A 21,298-nucleotide genomic window follows, 5' to 3' on the forward strand; every position below is an offset into this window, starting at 1 on the left:
TATAATTTCGTATATAATAGTATTTTGCACTTTATATAACTTTGTTTCAACAAACAAACGAAAAATAAAAAGGTAAAATGAGTAAGTGCAAGCCTCCACGCAATGATCTTCAGATCGCTAATCATATTGGCTACCACTGTTCCGTTCAGTCACCGTTAAATGACACGGAAAGCTGGCAAATATAAATCCCACAATATAGCTTATCTGAAGGTACCGTCTACTCCATCTATACTGCCACCCATGCTCAAGCGAATTTGTCACCGGTACATTTCGTAAACGCTTCAGTTAGCTCCAATGATTGAAACAGCTTTAACATGCTTTGAAATAATAATTTGTTTCTCATTTGATAATGATACAATATCAATAATAGTTATAACTCAGCCAAAAATTTGATCAACATAACAAAAATCGTTTATTTGGTCAAAGCAAATTGTTTAAAAAACACGAATTCCCTCTATTCGCACAAATTTGAAGGCTATATAGGGTTATACGGTGTAATATGCTCAAACTTCATTTTAACCGGATTGAGGCTTTTCACACGTAAATCTGATTCCTTATATCACATATATGTTATTTGAGAAGTTAACAGTCAAAAGTCAATAACAAACCAAAAAATAACGAAAATCATGTTTTTTTAATTGAAATCATGCGTCCGATAGGAAAGCCTCATTTGAAATGAATTCCATGCTTTTATTATTGTACTTATTACAAAAACTTTTACCGGTAGACGACTGCTAATGAATTCTTATGAACTTAGCAGGTGGTGGAATTTAATTTCTAAACATTTCTACAACGCTGTGCACCATTGTTCTACGGGTTGTTTTGAAACATCCAGATTTGGATCATTCACTGAAATAATCTTGTATATACGTATCCTTTAAACTAAAGAAACTACTTGACAAGAGAAAGCTGCATGCAGAGCTTGACCAACTAAATAAACAACGCACTTACTGTTTATGTAATGTATTCGCTACTGTAATAGAGCACTTTTTCTTTAGAGGAGCGTCAAGGGGGCGTATTACACCTTTTTACCTTACATATATTTCATGAAATTCATCATAGCCAATATAACTCCAGACAAGTTGATTTGGCGTTTATTATGACTAACGTGTACGACAGTGTGTTGCACTTTGTATGATTTGATTTTTACAAACATTGCAAAGACCGATCAATAAAAAATCGTGTGACAGTCTGCTAATTTGTGACCGTCAGTTATTAAGATTACAGTGAGTGTTTTAATAAGTAATCAGTAAAACGCTGAAGCATCTGTTCCTGTGTGATTTTCATTGAATAAACGTAGGTATGCCGCTGTAACAGCACCGTAGGACTGAGGAACAAAGACGGTCCGATTTGTGACTCCAGAAGCTCACCCCAGTGCATCCACCTCATAGTGAAGTGATTATCAAAAAATAAAATAAAATAGAAATGCTTATATAAAGTGATACCATAGAGTGTACAAAACTATGATGCTTTATTATCCGTATGTAAATTTTTCATGAGTACCTCTTGTATTCGGGTTATGCTTGTTTTTTTTTTAAATGCATCCAGCGATGTGTACTCTTCCCCTGTATGATTTTATATTTACATCAGATGAACTCATATCTAATCTCACATTCAAGATTATAATAGAATCAAATCAAGTGAAGAAGAAATCGCAAAGGAATGGCAATTTGAAGTTACATATTTTGTTGTATTAAGTTGGAATTTGTTTAGATGCAAATTCAAATCAGATCAAATTACTGACTCCATAAACAATTTCAATCAATTCAATTTTGCATTATATCCAAATCCAATGTGAACTGCACATTTATACAATATAAAATTTACATCGTTATATGATCTGTGGTTTGCTGGGAAAACTTTATTGCATAACACTGGCCACCTTGTCTCGAACCTAATTTCCATACACAGTGATTCTTTCACGCATCTTCCTAAGAGTTCCCCCAAGATCTTCGTTTAGGCCACATGGGCAGAGCCATGATTTTCTTCAGGGTAGGGCAAGCGACGCAAAAAATACAACCTCTGCACCTAGAAAGCTGAAAACTTCACAAAACACAATTTGTATGATGTGGATGGTAAGGAGCATATGGGAGATTGGATTATCAAACATTTTTAAAATTTGAATCGTCCTACTCTGCACCCTTTTGCATGAAACATTAAACTATGATGGAAATCTATCTCTTCCTTTCACTCACAGTTAGAAAACTGTAATGAAAAATACGTATAAGTTCAATTTGTTTTCTCAGTAACATGTTCATTGACGGTATAAAAAAATTCCTAAGATATATTCTAGAAACATTTCAGCTAAAACTATCTCTCGAATTTTTGCAGACACCCGCAAATTAGTTTTTCGAAGTATGTCTCTAAGCAATCTGTCAGATATTTGTAAAGAAAATTACTCGAGATTCCTGTAGAGATTTATTCAAGATATGATTTCAGTTTTTCCTCTGTTTATGTTGTCAATCAAATGAAAAAAAAAAAATCAAAAACGCAAGGCACAAAGTTCATCATATTAATTCTAACTTATATTGCAAATATTCCTTTGTAAACTAATCCAAAGTTTTCTCAAGTTGTTTTTCCCGGATTCCTAGAAGTATACAAATACAAGTAAGAGTTCCACAAACGGTACATTTATTGTCTCAACAGGTTCCATCGAATACCTATTTCTTTTTGAATTTCTTCAGGAATAACACTCAAGATTCCTCTAGGGATTCTTTCAGAGATACTGTTGAAGTTTATTTCAAGAATCAATTCAAAATTGTTTCAAAAATTTCTTCTAAATTGTAGCAATTGTTGTTTTTTAGGGATATCGTTAATTACTCCAATATTCTGACTAAGACCCTGCCATACATGGTCTACAATTCTATCAAGAATTGTGCTATCCTTTTTCTAGGAATTTCTTTAAAGATTGTTGGTACAAAAATATCTGAGGATTTCTCCACAAGTTCTTTCAACACAGAGAAAAAAGAATTGTCCAGTCAATCATATTTGCTGGTAGATCAATCATATTTTACATTGAATTTCAGTCAACCATACATATAAATTGATTCAACAATATCTATTAGACAGTTTCACAAAAATCAAAATTTGTGGGATTCGACCAGTCACCCCCAAGTCCTAGTTGCAATACTAAAACAAACTACCAGACAAATTTTCATACAATTTGGAGAAGATTAGGAGGTGCCTCAAGTCGAAATTGTGTTTTTTGGCTGTTTTTTACATTCAAAAAATTCTACCGAGAATTTGGAAAAATGAAAATCAAAATAAATACCACTGGTTGAACGTATTATTAGTACTTTACAACTTTTGAGAACACTGTATGCCGATAAGAGATGGTTTTGACCTCATAAAATTGATTTCTGTTCATTAAAGTACCTGTAAAACATACATTTCTCTACAGTTTTTGTTCTACGAGATTCTTAACCTCATGCCTAATCGTAAAAGTTCAATCGTATTCACTCGTTGCCATGGTCACGTATATAACACGGCACCGCTCAAACGTCAAATAGTGAACTCGTGCATAGGTCCATTGTAGTACATCATTTTTGTATCCGAATTACAGATAAATTGTAAGAAATCGTCGGAAATACGACATTCCTCATTCCCCTGCATTTAGAGCTGCTGCCAAATGGCGCAATTGCTGACATGTTACAAAATTGAACATAGTAGCTTTGCTTTTTCAATGATGGATGTTGATTGAAGAAAACATCTAGCAAATGTCATCAACGCAGTCGTGCTTCAAACAACATTCTCATTTGATGCCAAGCAATTTCATATGTGATATAGCCCCGAAGTCAAGCTTCTCGACTACCGCTCTTGAGGATCAGAGTTTGATTCTTTTTTTCGAGTGAAACCAATGTTTAATATATGCAGCATAGAAAAAGGACTAAAGTCGCAAATCACTACTTGAGCATTTCTCTTCATTCACTTAGGAGTGGGAGATTTTTATGAGTTCTATTGATTAAGACTCAGCTACAAGATACACTTTTGAACAATAAATCGTAATGAAATTTGTTGGCCTAGTCATTTGGTCCATTGGAAAAAAAAGAACACTCTAAATGAACTCGCGTAATCAAACTCTGATCCTCAAGATCAGTAGTCGAGAAGCTTGACCTCGGGGCTATATCACATATGTAAATGCTTGGCATCAAATGCGAATGTTGTTTGAAACACGACTGCGTTGATGACATTTGCTAGATGTTTTCTTCAATCATCATCCATCATTGAAAAAGCAAAGCTACTGTGTTCAATTTTGTAACATATCAGCAATTGTGCCATATAGCAGCAGCTCTAAATGCAGGGGAATGAGGAATGTCGTATTTCCGACGATTTTTTACAATTTCTGTAATTTGGATACAAAAGTGATGTACTACAATAATGTTCAGAAATGACAAAGGAATGATACTACGATTGTTTGTTTATGAATAGGCATGAGGTTTAGAACCTCGTAGAAAAAAAACTGTAGAGAAATATATGTTTTACAGGTACTTATATTAACAGAAATCAATTTTATGAGGTCAAAACTATCTCTAATCGGCATACAGTGTTCTCAAAAGTTGTAAAGTACTAATAATACGTTCAACTAGTGGTATTCATTCTGATTTTCATTTTTCCAAATTCTCGGTAGAAATTTTTGAATGTAAAAAACAGCCAAAAAACACAAATTCGACTTGAGGCACCTCCTAATCTTCTCCAAATTGGATGAAAATTTGTCTGGTAGTTTGTTTTAGTATTGCAACTAGGACTTGGGGGTGACTGGTTGAATCCCAGAAATTTTGATTTTTATGAAACTGTCTAATATCTATGCTAGGTTTAACTATTTGGTATGATTGGTTCAACTACACAAAATAATTGAATCAACCATAGATGTGATTGAATCAATATTAATATACAATCATGGCAATGGTATTATTGTTGATGTTGTGTTGTCAAAACCGGCACGAATCTTCTTTATCGACATTACAAAAATGCAACAATATGTAAATAAAAATGGGAGCAGGAATACAAACCACTATCTTGAGAGTGAGAGCGCATTACCTTTCATCTACTCCAACATCGCTTATTGGTAAACAGCGGTTTTTTGTGGTACAGCTCATAACGTTTCAAGGTAATAATGTGCGGAAAGCTGATTCAACAATAATATAATTGAAATACCGTTTTGATTCATATTACGGACACTTAAGGACTTAGTGAAGTATAACCCAGCATAGAGCATACAAAATAAATCATTCTGTATGATTCCTTAACGCTATCGAGCGTCGGAAGCCCTTTACTTTCGAACGGTGGGTGAAGAATACGCTTCCGCAACTTCAATAATTCTAAATAAATCAAAATGTGTGGCCTTTTCATGATTCTTATTCCGGACGCTTCCTCACTTTTGCATCATATTTCGGACACTTTGAATCGAATTCCGGACAGCTCATGATAACCATTAATGGAACAGTCCAATCATCAATCGAAATCGTTAAACCACCAAAGAGACATCTAAGGTAGTTGGGCATTATAAATTTTCAAAGTTAGTTATGGAAAAAGTTTACTAAAACGAGCCTTGAAATTGAGAACTTTTGAACAGCAAAAATTGAAACATTTCGCGTGAAATGTTTCCCATACAAAGTAGAGTGTCCGGAATTTGAAGCTGTCCGTAATATGAATCAAAACGGTATTCATATTATGGAAGACAGAAACAAAAGCAAAAACGATTGTGCAAACCATACACGCAAAAAATTCTTGCATGATTGACATAACTTTTCCGATAGTTGCTTTAACATGCCTGGATACAATTGTTACAAGCATATTATCGGTGCTTCCAAACTGACAGTATGGTTTGCCCAATCGCTTTTGCTTTTGTTTCTGTCTTCCATCACATGAATATTTCAATTATATTATTGTTGAATCAGCTTTCCACACATTATTACCTAGAAACGTTATGAGCTGTACCGCAAAAAAACCTCTGTTCACCAACAAGCGATGTTGGAGTAAATGTTAGTTAATGAGCTCTCACTCTCAAGATAGTGGTTTGAATTCCTGCTCCCATTTTTATTTACATTTTGTCGCATTTTTGCAATGTCGATAAAGAAGATTCGTATCGGGTTTGACAACACAACATCAACAATAATACCATTGTCATGATTGTATATCAATATTGAGTCAATCATATCTATGGTTGATTCAATTATTTTGTGTAGTTGAACCAATCATACCAAATAGTTAAACCAACCATAGATATTGTTGAATCAATTTTAATGTATGGTTGACTGAAATTCAATGTAAAATATGATTGATCTACCAGCAAATATGATTGACTGGACAATTCTTTTTTCTCCGTGTACTGTCAGTTTAGAAGCACCGATAATATGCTTGTAACAATTGTATCCAGGCATGTTAAAGCAACTATCGGAAAAGTTATGTCAATCGTGCAAGAATTTTCTGCGTGTGTAATTGAAACACCAATCATACCAAATAGTTAAACCAATCATTGTTGAATCAATATTAATGTATGGTTGACTGAAATTCAATGTAAAATATGATTGATCTACCATCAAATATTATTGACTGGACAATTCTTTTTCCTCCGTGTATTCCATCAAGAATTTCCAGAGAAAATTGATTTTTAATGACTTTATTGAGTCATTAAATCTCGAGGAGTTCTCAGGATCAATTTCTTAAATAATATCTTGAGGGATAACTGAAAACATCTGAAGAAAGAAACCGAACGATTTGTTAAAAAATCTAGGAGAGATTCTCCAAAAACATAAGAATTGATGCGCAATTATGAGTTTTATTTTCGATGAGGGTCGTGGGGAATATATGAAGCATACCCGGATGTTGAATCTTAGATTAATAATTGGTGGAATCTCTACGAACGTTCTAGGTATGTTCTTTGGTAGAATTACTGAAACGTTTCATGATGTATTAAAAAAAGTTTCATGATTTTCCTTGTATTAAAAAAACTGTTAGGAAGCCATAGTTGAATTCTTGGAAGCGCATTGCGATACATTATTTGTGAAATATGTGTGGGCATTTCAATCTAAAAAATATAAACAGTTGAAAACAAAAAGGAATCTCAGATGGAATTCCGGGCGAATTTGTGGAGTTATCTCTCATCGGATACTTTGGAAAATTTTTCGAGTAATTTCTGGATGAACTCATTTCAAGACACATTCAAATGATGTTTGCTAAGATCTTCGGCAGGAGTCTTTTAATCGAATTCCTAAAGTAATTCAAAAAGATCATCATGCCGAAATGTTACGTGAACAGGGTGTCTAAACTTTTCACGAAATGAAATTCCCTGATATTTCCAGGTTTTTCTAGGTTTTACTAAATAATTACACTGCCGTGAATCGCAAGTCAGTCCCACGTCACGTGCTAGGATAATTCTGTTCTAAATAAATATGAGAAGTAATTCTCGCGGAACATTACTAAAGGACCTATGTACAAATGAGAGATTCTCTCCTCTCTCGTTCTCTTTCGATTATAACAGTGGAATACTGATGATTTTGGGAAGTTTTTCACTATAGATCGAAAGTCAATTCCCTTGACTAGCGTTTCATACAAAAAACGCAACAGAAGAGGTTAATGTGACTCAGTTAATAATGAAAGAGAAAGTAAACAAAGAGAGCCTCTCAATGTTAGATAGGTCCTTTAGTAATGTTCCGCGAGAATTTTGCATCATAATTATCCGCAAGCAAAATAAGCAAAAATTAATACTATTGAGACAATGTTGGTTCAACTAGAGACTTCAGAGACCATTCATCAAAATTAGAGTCTGTTTAGAAACTTGATTAGAATTGAGACCAAGTCCCTAAAAAACCTGCTACCCGCATGTTACGTTAATCTATAACTGATTAAAAATATAGGTATTGAAAACATCATTTTAGTAAGTCGAAAAAAATTCATAATGATCCTCACTAAACTGCCCAAGTAGTGTTTTATAGCGGCGAAGCCGAAATTTTTTCGATGGAAGAGAATTTTCTGAATTTTCTCTGGGTTTTGACGCAAAAATCCTTTGTCGTGAACATATTATACTATGAATTACAGTCTCGATCAGGTCCCTAATCGAAATTCCCTGAGAATTCCAGGTTTTTTTTTTAAGGTTGAATAAAATTCCCTGATAATTCCAGGTTTTCCAGTTTTTTTTTCAGGTAGTAGACATCCTGATGAACATGACTTCTGAAGATCATCTCTTAAAAAAAAACTATATCTACCTATGTAGCAACCCAGCTGATTTTGATTGTTTTCCCATCAGCCAGGAAGGGGGGGGGGGAGGTGAGGTCCTGGTACGCCCATGTTAGGACGCCTCTAAGAATTCAATTAATTATTTTCCTAAGTATACCTCCATTCAGTACCTCTAAGATTTCTCAAAACAATCTTCTAGGAACTACCGAAAAGCTAAACATTACATATAATTTGCAATTGGATTACATGGACAAATTGATGTGAAGATTTGCGAAAAAGTTACACGTCTTCTCAGTGAGAATCGAACTCACGACTCCCCGATCTCTAGTTGGGGCGCGTTAACCACTACGCCATGAGAGGACTCATGAACGCAGAAGTTAACCTGAATTCGATTTCAGCTCAATAATCACGTGGTCCTCTTTCGCAAAGTGCACCTCTTTCGGAAGAATTAGATGCCCATCCAAACACAACGCTTTCTATATATATCCAATGCCTAGCCCGAGAGCGCATTGTTTTTTAGATATAGGAATAGCACACTACACTAGCCAGCAACTGCGCTGGCTGAGGTTTCTATTGTGTGGGCTTCCAATGGGTCGCGACGTTCTCAAACGACCGGTTACGGAACATGAGTCCGTTGCTCGATAAATACTTGTTTTAATTATAGTGTAGTGTGCTATTCCTATATCTAAAAAACAATGCGCTCTCGGGCTAGGCATTGGATATATATAGAAAGCGTTGTGTTTGGATGGGCATCTAATTCTTCCGAAAGAGGTGCACTTTGCGAAAGAGGACCACGTGATTATTGAGCTGAAATCGAATTCAGGTTAACTTCTGCGTTCATGAGTCCTCTCATGGCGTAGTGGTTAACGCGCCCCAACTAGAGATCGGGGAGTCGTGAGTTCGGTTCTCACTGAGAAGACGTGTAACTTTTTCGCAAATCTTCACATCAATTTGTCCAACTAATCCAATTGCAAATTATATGTAATGTTTAGCTTTTCGGTAGTTGTTAAACTTCCACTCGGCTGGTTGGCCGTAAACCACGATTCATAATTAAAACAAGTATTTATCGAGCAACGGACTCATGTTCCGTAACCGGTCGTTTGAGAACGTCGCGACCCATTGGAAGCCCACACAATAGAAACCTCAGCCAGCGCAGTTGCTGGCTAGTGTAGTGTGCTATTCCTATATCTAAAAAACAATGCGCTCTCGGGCTAGGCATTGGATATATATAGAAAGCGTTGTGTTTGGATGGGCATCTAATTCTTCCGAAAGAGGTGCACTTTGCGAAAGAGGACCACGTGATTATTGAGCTGAAATCGAATTCAGGTTAACTTCTGCGTTCATGAGTCCTCTCATGGCGTAGTGGTTAACGCGCCCCAACTAGAGATCGGGGAGTCGTGAGTTCGATTCTCACTGAGAAGACGTGTAACTTTTTCGCAAATCTTCACATCAATTTGTCCATCTAATCCAATTGCAAATTATATGTAATGTTTAGCTTTTCGGTAGTTGTTAAACTTCCACTCGGCTGGTTGGCCGTAAACCACGATTCATAATTAAAACAAGAATCTTCTAGGAGTTTCTCAAAGATGGCCTCGTTCTCGAGGACTTTATGTAATTTTGGGGTACCTTTACGAACTATTCCAAAGCATTCTTCCAAACTTCAGAATTCTAGAGATTTTTTTGGTCAATTTTACTTGGAACGTTTCCTGGGATTTTCCTTTAATTAAACGAGTGTACCAAATGCTTCAATGAAGAACATCCGAGGTGACAATTTGATGCTCAAATGCCTGTTAACTTATTCAAATCAGCCTTCGTTTGAACATGCAAAATGTGGTCTATCTCAGTTAATAATCATGGAAATGTTCATAATATCACTACCTACGCTGAAAAGTAGGCTCTGTCCCAATTTGAACGTAACATCAGAAAGATAAGATAAGTAGATAACAATGATTCGGTCAAATAGAGCCTTCCATTTGATTACATTAACGAGTTGGACATTTTCAACATGACATGCTAGATTTCTATTTCTTTTCTGATTCTTTAGATGTGTATGTAAAAAATCTTTTTATTTCACTCTGCATAGGTACTCACTCATCATAGCCAAATTCCTAGCATAGTGAACATCGTAGTGATTTATTTATCTCATCACCAAGCTGGTTTCAATTGCGTCACAAAACTCTTCATTACTTTCGCTATTTTCAGCTGCAGCTAGCTTGGAATGGAATCTCTCTAGTTTACAGTACACGCACATTCAAAAACGCAATGGTTGGACGACAAATGACCGGTTTGACTAATCGGAACTCTCATCTCGCACACCGACCGCCTCACATGATGGCCGGATTCAACAATACACTCATCATCGCTCTCAAAGCAGCTAAGAAGCAATTGTTACACCCGATCCGATCCACAGTGGTTCCTGCTTAAAATAAAGCCGGTCATAAATAAAAATTTGATATTTTCGACACTGTTTTCTCATAAGGGCTTAACTGTCATGAGATATTTGTTTTCGTCAATCCTCTTTTTCGCTAATAACTTTGCAACTTGCTACACTAAAGCTTTTGCGAAGTTTTTCAGTATGGATCAAACAACAAGATCCTTGTTTCATTCAAAAACCGCAACAGCAGTGATTAATGTGAGATAGGTCCTTTTAAAAAGTTACGCGTGAAATGCCACAATTCCATGGGAGTCGAACCACTGTGCGATCCAACACACGCCAACCAGGGTGCAACTTCACAAAGCAATTAGAGTGTCGTCTGAACATGACTCTTTATTAGCTGCGTGCATGCATGTGTGTATGCGATCGTGCACAATGGAGTTCTAGCTGCAAGGCAAAAATAGCAAATAATTGACCCATCAGTTAACCTTTGCGCTAGTTCGTTGGATGGACGACGGCGAGAAAGACGCCAAGCAGCACATAAGATGCGAACACAACAGTCATCTAGCTGCTAAACGCAGACTGCAACGGCGAGGTCTGCGCTCCAAATCAATTGTGAAGGATTTTATTGCAAAACGTTGAACCGGTCGACCATCATCTGCTTTTTTTGTCGTCACCTTTTTTTCAGTATGAATCACAAACCAAACAGTAGCACCGATTCGATTGCAACAACATGCCACTTTACACAAACATTTTCGAATTGGAGCTATTATAGCCGCCAAGTTTGACTCCTCAGAAGATTATATCATTCGAGGGGGGTTAGAAGCAAAGGGGTGTAAGTGACAAAACCTAGTTTTGAGAAAATCGACTGTGAATTTTATTCGGAAATTTTTCAATTCCATACAATCAGTAGAATTTTTAGGTAGATATATTTAACTCAGAACCGACCGAAATGTCACTTACACCCCTTTGCGTTTGAGTCCCCTCATTCGGATTCGACCTCGAATGTACTGCTACTGGTGGTTTCTTATCGACTCTCTGAAGCGAAGAGTCTGAATGCTGATTATTCTTGCAAACAGCACGCTATTCCCATATTCGATAGCGGTGGTGGCGATTTTCGTATGATTTATTTATTGCTTTGCAAAGTCCATCTCGCTGTAGCCATCCAGGTGACGGTTATCGCACCTCTATTAGGTGAATTTCACATGGAAGCTAGCAGCTGTGGTGTTGAAATGTTAGCAAAGGATTACACCGCTTCCGGGCAGTGCCAGCTCCAACCGGTCCCTCTGGCGCAGCGGATAGCGCGTTGGACTTCTAATCCAAAGGTCGCGGGTTCGATCCCCGCGAGGGATGTATGTGATCTTTTTTCATAAATATATGGGTTGCAAATTAAATATGGCGAAAATGAAGTCAAAAGTAATCAACACTATTCAATAGTCTCATTTCATTAGGGGCGATCCATTAATTACGTAAGACAATTTTCGGGGTTTTTCAACCCCCCCTCCCCCTATGGAAAGACTTTTTGTATGAAAATTAAAAATAAATTGTATGGCACGTAAGTAATCTCCAAACCCCATAAACCCTTACATAATTAATGGACAGCCCCTTATGATGGAATTGATGAATTTGTGACAAGCGGTTACAACTATTAAGGCAGGGAATGTCAAACTCGGTTTATGTACAAAAGTCGAAGGGATAATATATCGAAAAAAGACAAACGGTCGAATATGAGATTTTACTTGGTGGGAAAATATCATTTTCGATCTTTTGACCCGTGTCCTCCTTCTTCATCGTGATGAATAATAGTGATTCACGGAGAAAAAAGTATTGTCCAGTCAATCATATTTGCTGGTAGATCAATCATATTTGACATTGAATTTTAGTCAACCATACATTAAAATTGATTCGACAATATCTATGGCTGGCTTAACTATTTGGTATGATTGGTTCAACTACACAAAATAATTGAATCAACCATAGATATGATTGACTCAATATTAATATACAATCATAACAATGGTACTATTGTTGATGCTGTGTTGTCAAACCCGGCACAAATCTTCTTTATCGACATTGCAAAAATGCGACAAAATGTAAATAAAAATGGGAGCAGGAATACGAACCACAATCTTGAGAGTGAGAGCGCATTGACTTACATCTACTCCAACTTCGCTTGTTGGTAATCATCTGTTTTTTTGCGGTACATCTCATAACGTTTCAAGGTAATAATGTGCGGAAAGCTGATACAACAATAATATGATTGAAATATTCATGTGATGGAAGACAGAAACAAAAGTAAAAGTGATTGGGCAAACCATACTGTCATTTTAGAAGTACCGATAATATGCTTGTAACAATTGTATCCAGGCATGTTGAAACAACTATCGGAAAAGTTATGTCAATCGTGCAAGAATTTTCTGCGTGTTATTATGTTTTTTTTTTCGACCTTTTGTCCGTTCAACGTTTTGTCATAGAGACGTCAAACTCACAGTCACAGTACATAAAAAGCTTCCCATACCGGGAATCGAACCCGGGCCTTCCGGGTGAGAGCCGGATATCCTAACCACTAGACAATATGGGACATGAAATATTTTGCTAGCAAAAGAAGAGAGTTTTTTAACCAGCACCAGTGTCTGCATATTTCAATATACAGTCAACAACGCCGATCCTCAGTAGGCTCCGTCATCGTTGAATTCTTCTTTGTGTAAATGTTTGTTTGACAATACATGCACGAATCTGGTAGAACGTGCATTCAGTTTTTCAATTACTTTTTTGCAATTTCTCATCGTAATAGGCTGATTTTCATCACGCCAATCTGTCATGAAACGGCCTACTTTCCTGCACTGAAGTACGCAGTGCGGGAATAGTCATTACCTTACTGAAACCGGTGCTGTAATGATTCATTACGCAACGCTTTCTCATTACGCAACTGTTTTGAGTTGCGTTATGAATCATTACACAACAATTTTTCAGAAATTGTGAAATGATGGTGAATGCATCCCGATATAATTTCTGATACCCTCAAGTGCTCTTCTACGAAATTGCAAAAAATGTTGTACGTAACTCGTTGCTGAACTCGATTTTTACAGCACTCGTCGTAATTATCCTACTCGGCAAGCCTCGTAGGATAAATTTACGACTCGTGCTGTAAAAATCATCATTCTGCAACTTGTTCCGTAAACTACTATTGCTACACTAATTCTCATCCACTACTGACATTCAAATTCAATTTCACTAGTGAAAAAAATCATTTCCGTCAGAATACCCCACAAAACATCCGCAAATTGCAAAAGTTGTATTTTTTTATTAAAAGACAATCATGATTCATCAACTGGAGGCATCACATTGCCGTTTTCTTGAACCAGTAATATAAAATTCATTTGTAATTTTTTATATTCAATTTTCAATTTCAGTGCCTCTAGGTGAAACTGAATTTTGAAATGACACCAACAGTGGGTGAAACTGAATGTGTGCGTGTGTTGCACCCACTCTCTTTCTCGTCGCATTCGCACTCGAAGTCAGATTGGCTTATTGCTAGCGGAGTTTGTTTTTGTTCGTTTTCGCACTGATCGGGTATCATTCGGTTGAATTTTTACGACACTGACCAGCACAAAGCATCTCGTTAAAATTCATTCAAGAGTTTTCTAGTATCACAGTGTCTGTTCGATTTTGGCAACACATCCCAATATTCCATATTGCCAAGAACGATAAATTCGATATATCATTCGCTTCGCAGTCACCTTGAACAAGCAGATGCTTTCTTATCAATTTTCGGAAGCAAAAGCGCGTGGCGACAGTAGAGTGCCATCAAAATCAAACCGCGGCAAAACCGAACGGTCTTTTTGTAATGCATTTTTCCAGTATTATTCCTAGTGATGTAAATTAGATAATCATTCTCCACAAATAAATTTGATCAAATTGTCAAACTTTTTGACAATGATTAAATTTCCAATTATCTCTCGTGTTCAGTATCATAAGGGCGTAACTAAAGTGATCGATTTCTCTTCATCGATTTTGTTTAGCTATTTACTCATTCATACTATTTTCTCATTATTACATAGGTTCTTTTGTAAAGTTCTCCGAGATTTGTTTAGAAAGAGAGAGAGAGAGAAAGCAGTGTTGCCACAAGTACAAATTTATCTTGAAAGGTACAGATTTTCTAATAGTTTTTGATATAGATTCTGTACGGTAAAGATTGCACCACATTTCCACAAAAAAGTACAGATTGGTACAGATATTTGGAATTGTTAAAAAAAAACGATTGAAATTCTGAAAAAGTTTCCACAAAACTATTATTTAAAGTTACTATTTCCGTATAATTTAATAATAATTACATAATAAGTGAAATTATTTCAATAAAACCATTGTTATAGTTCCAAAATAATTTAGATTCTAGGCGTTTCTTTCAACAATTAATTTTGAGTGTGGTACAGAGTTTGGGTACAGATTTTTAGAATTTCTGGTACAAATAAAAGAGATTATTGAGGCTTCGACACGAATGTGGCAACACTGAGAGGAAGATTACCACCAGATGATTACATTTTAAGTAATCACCTTTCGTTGAAATGCGCGCGCAAGAAGATATTGTTGATGAGTTAGTAAGTAGTAGTAGTGAAGAGCAGCAGAAAACACATTCATTCAAGCATCAATGAAATGGTGCTACCACTAGAAGGACATACATATCAAGCTCACAGTATAAAAAGCTTCCCATACCGGGAATCGAACCCGGGCCTTCCGGGTGAGAGCCGGATATCCTAACCACTAGACAATATGGGACATATCTCATAAGAAGAGAGTGTCTTAACCATAATGTGTATCGTATGTTGAGAGAAATATGTCGAAATGAATGTACAAAGCATCTGATCCAAATTTCTTCAAAGGTTTTCTAGAATCACAGTGTCTGTTCGGTTTTGGCAACACATCCGAAAATTTAATGTTACCAATAATTGAAGATTATATTGTTATTGGTTTTCGGCTTGCAGTCTTTACAGATCATAAATGGATTTCCGTAAAAACATGCCATTATGACATCAAAGAATCCTAAATCTTAAGATTTATTTAATTTTTTGGCAATTCCATCCATCGAGCATGCGAAATGGTCTTAATTTTTTTTATAAGATATAGTTTGATTGTAATTGTTCGATTTAGTACCGTTTTCGTCGATTTTTTTAACATGATTACAGCCTTCACATTAAATTCATTGTTGCTTCTATATGAACTGATACAATATTGTTTTGAATCATCAAAACGTATATTTTTATTAACAAAATTATTACAAACCTCGTTGTTTTGTTTTCTTTGGCATTTAAAACCTGATTTATGTAGTAAATTTAGCACGTAAGTCAGCATACAAGCTGGTAATTAATGTTAATCGTAATTACATACAGAACATTATTTCCAAGACATTTCGCTGGATACAATTATGAAAATAAGAAAACACATTATAAGGCGATAACACTACGGTTCATGTTTTTGCCCCAAGCATCATAATATTGCTTTTCCTGTAATTTAAAATTACTTAAAATTTTGCCGTTTTCGAACCCGTCTCAGCTCATCTGGTTGAGATATTGACTGATAAAAATGCCGTTTTTTACGAATTTAGTCTGTATGCATGTAAATCTACCCAGCTTGTATGTTGATTAATTAGACCAAAGTTTGTTAGCCTGAAGTATGTAAGACCAAAGTTATTTACGTCAAATGGGTAATAAGGCCTACGTACGTTAGGACGAATGGGTCATAAGGCCGAATGAGTTAAAATCGAAAAAAAGAATAACGTACACGGAGAAAAAAGTATTGTCCAGTCAATCATATTTGCTGGTAGACCAATCATATTTGACATTGGATTTCAGTCAACCATTCATTAAAATTGATTCAACAATATCTATGCTAGGTTTAACTATTTGGTATGATTGGTTCAACTACACAAAATAATTGAATCAACCATAGATATGATTGACTCAATATTAATATACAATCATGACAATGGTATTATTGTTGATGTTGGGTTGTCAAAACCGGCACGAATCTTCTTTATCGACATTGCAAAAATGCGACAAAATGTAAATAAAAATGGGAGCAGGAAATCCAACCACTATCTTGAGAGTGAGAGCGCATTAACTTACATCTACTCCAACATCGCTTGTTGGTAAACAGCGGTTTTTCGCGGTACAGCTCATAACGTTTCAAGGTAAAAATGTGCGGAAAGCTAATTCAACAATAATATAATTGAAATAATCATGTGATGGAAGACAGAAACAAACGCAAAAGCGATTGGGCAAACCATACTGTCAGTTTAGAAGCACCGAAAATATGCTTGTAACAATTGTATCCTGGCATGTTAAAGCAACTATCGGAAAAGTTGTGTCGATCATGCTAGAATTTTCTGCGTGTATAACAAAGGTAGAAAAAGAACTGATTCCTCCTCAGTTTTTAAATTTGTGGTCTAATGACTCATTCGGTTTAACAAACTTCGGCCTAATACCCCATTCGGCCAACATAATTCGGTCTAACATACTTCGGCATAATGACCTGACACCGTTGATTTATGTGCCTAACTGCGTAACAACGAAGTTTGTAATACTTTCGTTACTAAAACAGTAGTGTTTGAAGATTTAAAACAGTTTTTTATCTGGCCATATGAACGAAATTTGTATGGAAGCTGCAAGCATGTTGAAAAATTTGATTTAATCGATATTGATTCGTAAATTTCAAGCAAATAATGCTTCCAGGGCTGGTAGGAGTCAGGCTGCAAAATAATAGTTACTGACTTAAATTTAAAAAAAAAAAAATAAAATAAAATAACCAAATAATGAGTAAAAAGTGACTTCATCACTACAAACATAAGTCCAAAATAAAAGTTCAGAAATGAAAGCATGGTCTTATAATCAGGAAGATAGCGCCCTTTACAAAAATTGTAGGGGAAAAGCACTAATTTTCGACCTACAAGAATTCTGTGCCAAAATTGGTGCTGGGTCGAAAATTGGTGCTTTTCCCCTAGCTGAACTCCAGGAAGTTCTTGAGGAATTAACAGAAGAATCGAGAATTTGAAAATAGAAGAAGAACAAATCCCAGTAAGAATTTATTTCAAATTTAACCCTCACTCACTCACAACGTAGCTTCAAAGCTTTATCTATTTTTGATGAACTCTAGAAAACCTAAATCAAGTGATATATTGCGTAATTAGAGAATGAATTAGACTATTCACAATAATCTGGATTTTACTCAATACTCGAAGTATCCAAAACAATTCTATCACTAAAAACTAATAAATAACACTTATTTCAAACTGATTTCAAAACAATTAGCACATGCGCCCATGTGTGTTTTAGAAATAACTATTTCTATACCAAAGCGCGTATTAGCGAATAGAAAAAGTCGTTCGAAGCCGTAGAGATAAAATGGTAGGCTTAATCCGCGAGAGATGTCGTGTATATGAACCTAATATAGGGGATTTTCAAATATTATGTTCACGAAGAAAAAAGAATTGTCCAGTCAATCATTTGCTGGTAGATCAATCATATTTTACATTGAATTTCAGTCAACCATACATTAAAATTGATTCAACAATATCTATGCTTGGTTTAACTATTTGGTATGATTGGTTTAACTACAAAAAATAATTGAATCAACCATAGATATGATTGACTCATTATTAATATACAATCATGAAAATGGTATTATTGTTGATGTTGTGTTGTCAAAAGTGGTACGAATCTTCTTTATCGACATTGCAAAAATGCGACAAAATGTAAATTAATATGGGAGCAGGAATACAAAACCACTATCTTGAGAGTGAGAGCGCATTAACATACATCTACTCCAAAATCGCTTATGGGTAATCAGCGTTATTTTGCGGTACAGCTCATAACGTTTCAAGGTAATAATGTGCAGAAAGCTGATTCAACGATAACATAACAGAAAAAAGAATTGTCCAGTCAATCATATTTGCTGATAGATCAATCATATTCTACATTGAATTTCAGTCAACCTTACAATAAAATTGATTCAACAATAGTAATGGTTGATTAAACTATTTGGTATGATTAGTTCAACTATACAAAATAATTGAATCAACCATAGATATTATTGACTCAATATTGATATACAATCATAACAATGGTATTATTGTTGATGTTGTGTTGTCAAACCCGGCACGAATCTTCTTTATCGACATTGCAAAAATGTGACAAAATGTAAATAAATATGGGAGTAGGAATACAAACCACTATCTTGTGAGTGAGAGCCCGGATAAAAACGTATCATTCAGTGAATGTAATAAACCATTAATGTACAATATAACGTATTGGATACAATACAGCGTATTGTAATTGAATGTCGAAGCAATATTATTCTTGTTTGGATATACAATTCAAAAACAATGTAATATATTGTAACAGAACATTGTATTGTTTTTAATTGGTTTTATACCTTACAATTTTGGTCAAAATCCTATTTTCGCGTAAAACAACTGTTGCTTTTTTCTATGTAGCTTTGCTGAAAGATATAAATAAAACAAGTTCAGAAAGCAAGAAATGTTGGGTGAAAATATTCAAAAAGTAAAAATAAGTAGTTTTTTAGAAGTCACTTGACATTAGCTGTAACGACGTATGCAACCATGATACAGTTCGTTGAATTGTTTTTGTATTGTACAACAATACAAAAATTGCTAATCAAGACATTACATGAACATTATATCGAATTGTATTTTCAAAATGTTTGTATGAGAAAATATCTATATTTGTATTGTTACGATACTTAACCACCCATACATTATATTGCAAAAATCTCATATACCATACAGTGAACTGTTCAAAACAATATATTGTACTGTAATTGTATTGTCATTATACATATACTGTATTGTATTTCCAATATATTGAATGGTACTGTTACAATACGTTATATAGTTTTTGTATTGTATTTTTTATCGACATTTCAAAAATGCGACAAAATGTAAATAAAAATGGTAGCAGGAAATCCAACCACTATCTTGAGAGTGAGAGCCCATCAGCTTACATCTACCCCAACATCGCTTGTTGGTAAACTACGTTTTTTTTCCAGTACAGCTCATAACGTTTCAAGGTAATAGTGTGCAGAAAGCTGATACAACAATAATATATTGAAATATTCATGTGATGGAAGACAGAAACAAAAGCAAAAGCGATTCACGCAGAAAATTCTTGCATGATTGACATAACTTTTCCGATAGTTGCTTTAACATGCCAGGATACAATTATTGCAAGCATATTTTCGGTGCTTCTAAACTGACAGTATGGTTTGCCCAATCGCTTTTGCGTTTGTTTCTGTCTTCCATCACATGATTATTTTAATTATATTATTGTTGAATTAGCTTTCCCCACATTTTAACCTTGAAACGTTATGAGCTGTACCGCGAAAAACCGCTTTTTAACAACAAGCTATGTTGGAGTAGATGTAAGTTAATACGCTCTCACTCTCAAGATAGTGGTTTGAATTCCTGCTCCCATTTTTATTTACATTTTGTCGCATTTTTGTAATGTCGATAAAGAAGATTCGTGCGGGTTTTGACCACACAACATCAACAATAATACCATTGTCACGATCGTATATTAATATTGAGTCAATCATATCTATGGTTGATTCAATTATTTTATGTGGTTGAACCAATCATACCAAATAGTTAAACCAACCATAGATATTGTTGAATCAATATTAATGTATGGTTGACTGAAATTCAATGTCAAATATGATTGATCTACCATCAAATATGATTGACTGGACAATTCTTTTTTCTCCGTGTTGGGCCAACCATACTGTCAATTTATAAGCACCGATAATAGGGTAACCAATATATTTTGGACCCCTACACGCAGAAAATTCTTGCATGATTGACATAACTTTTCCGATAGTTGCTTTAACATGCCTGGATACAATTGTTACAAGCATGTTTTCGGTGCTTCTAAACTGACAGTATGGTTGCCCAATCGCTTTTGCGTTTGTTTCTGTCTTCCATCACATGATTGTTTCAATTATATTATTGTTGAATTAGCTTTCCGTACATCTTTACCTTGAAACGTTATGAGCTGCACCGCGAAAAACCGCTGTTTACCAACAAGCGATGTTGGAGTAGACGTAAGTTAATGCGCTCTCACTCTCAAGATAGTGGTTTGAATTTCTGCTTCCATATTTATTTACATTTTGTTGCATTTTTGCAATGTCGATAAAGAAGATTCATGCCGGTTTTGAAAACACAATATCAACAATAATACCATTGTCATGATTGTATATTCATATTGAGTCAATCATATCTATGGTTGATTCAATTATTTTGTGTAGTTGAACCAATCATACCAAATAGTTAAACCTAGCATAGATATTGTTGAATCAATTTCAATGTATGGTTGACTGAAATCCAATGTCAAATATGATTGATCTACCAGCAAATATGATTGACTAGACAATTCTTTTTTCTCCGTGTATATATTTTGGACCCCCTGGGACATTTTCCTGCAAATTTCCCAGTTTAAATCGAAAGACCAACTCAATTCGTATGCCATTTGGAAAGATAGGACTATTCCGCACTTGCATTAAGCGTTTGTACATAGCAAATGTGTTTATTCTATCTGAAATTAATTAAATTTAATCGGTTCATCCATGCAACCGTTACAACACGTTACACACAGAAATCGAAGCCGTCAGAAATTTTTCAAATGTAAACAAAAACTTTTTTCAAATTTCTCAACTAAAAGCGTAGAATTTCTTCGGTTTTCC

General features: G+C 35.2%; 1 protein-coding gene and 3 non-coding genes across 5 annotated transcripts in view; 1 reads left to right on the forward strand and 3 right to left on the reverse strand.

Moving 5' to 3' along the window:
* The window catches only part of LOC5570478, a 427,994-nt gene that overhangs the window by 148,126 nt on the left and 258,570 nt on the right, over nt 1-21,298 (reverse strand). The gene's annotated exons all lie outside the window — the stretch shown is intronic.
* On the forward strand, nt 11,830-11,902 carry Trnar-ucu. The gene has a single exon. It is a non-coding gene; the product is annotated as a tRNA-Arg (tRNA).
* Trnae-cuc lies at nt 13,059-13,130 on the reverse strand. Its single transcript has one exon. It is a non-coding gene; the product is annotated as a tRNA-Glu (tRNA).
* Trnae-cuc lies at nt 15,254-15,325 on the reverse strand. Its single transcript has one exon. It is a non-coding gene; the product is annotated as a tRNA-Glu (tRNA).

This window comes from Aedes aegypti, chromosome 2 (assembly GCF_002204515.2).
Source record: "Aedes aegypti strain LVP_AGWG chromosome 2, AaegL5.0 Primary Assembly, whole genome shotgun sequence".
Classification (NCBI taxonomy): Eukaryota; Metazoa; Arthropoda; class Insecta; order Diptera; family Culicidae; genus Aedes; species Aedes aegypti.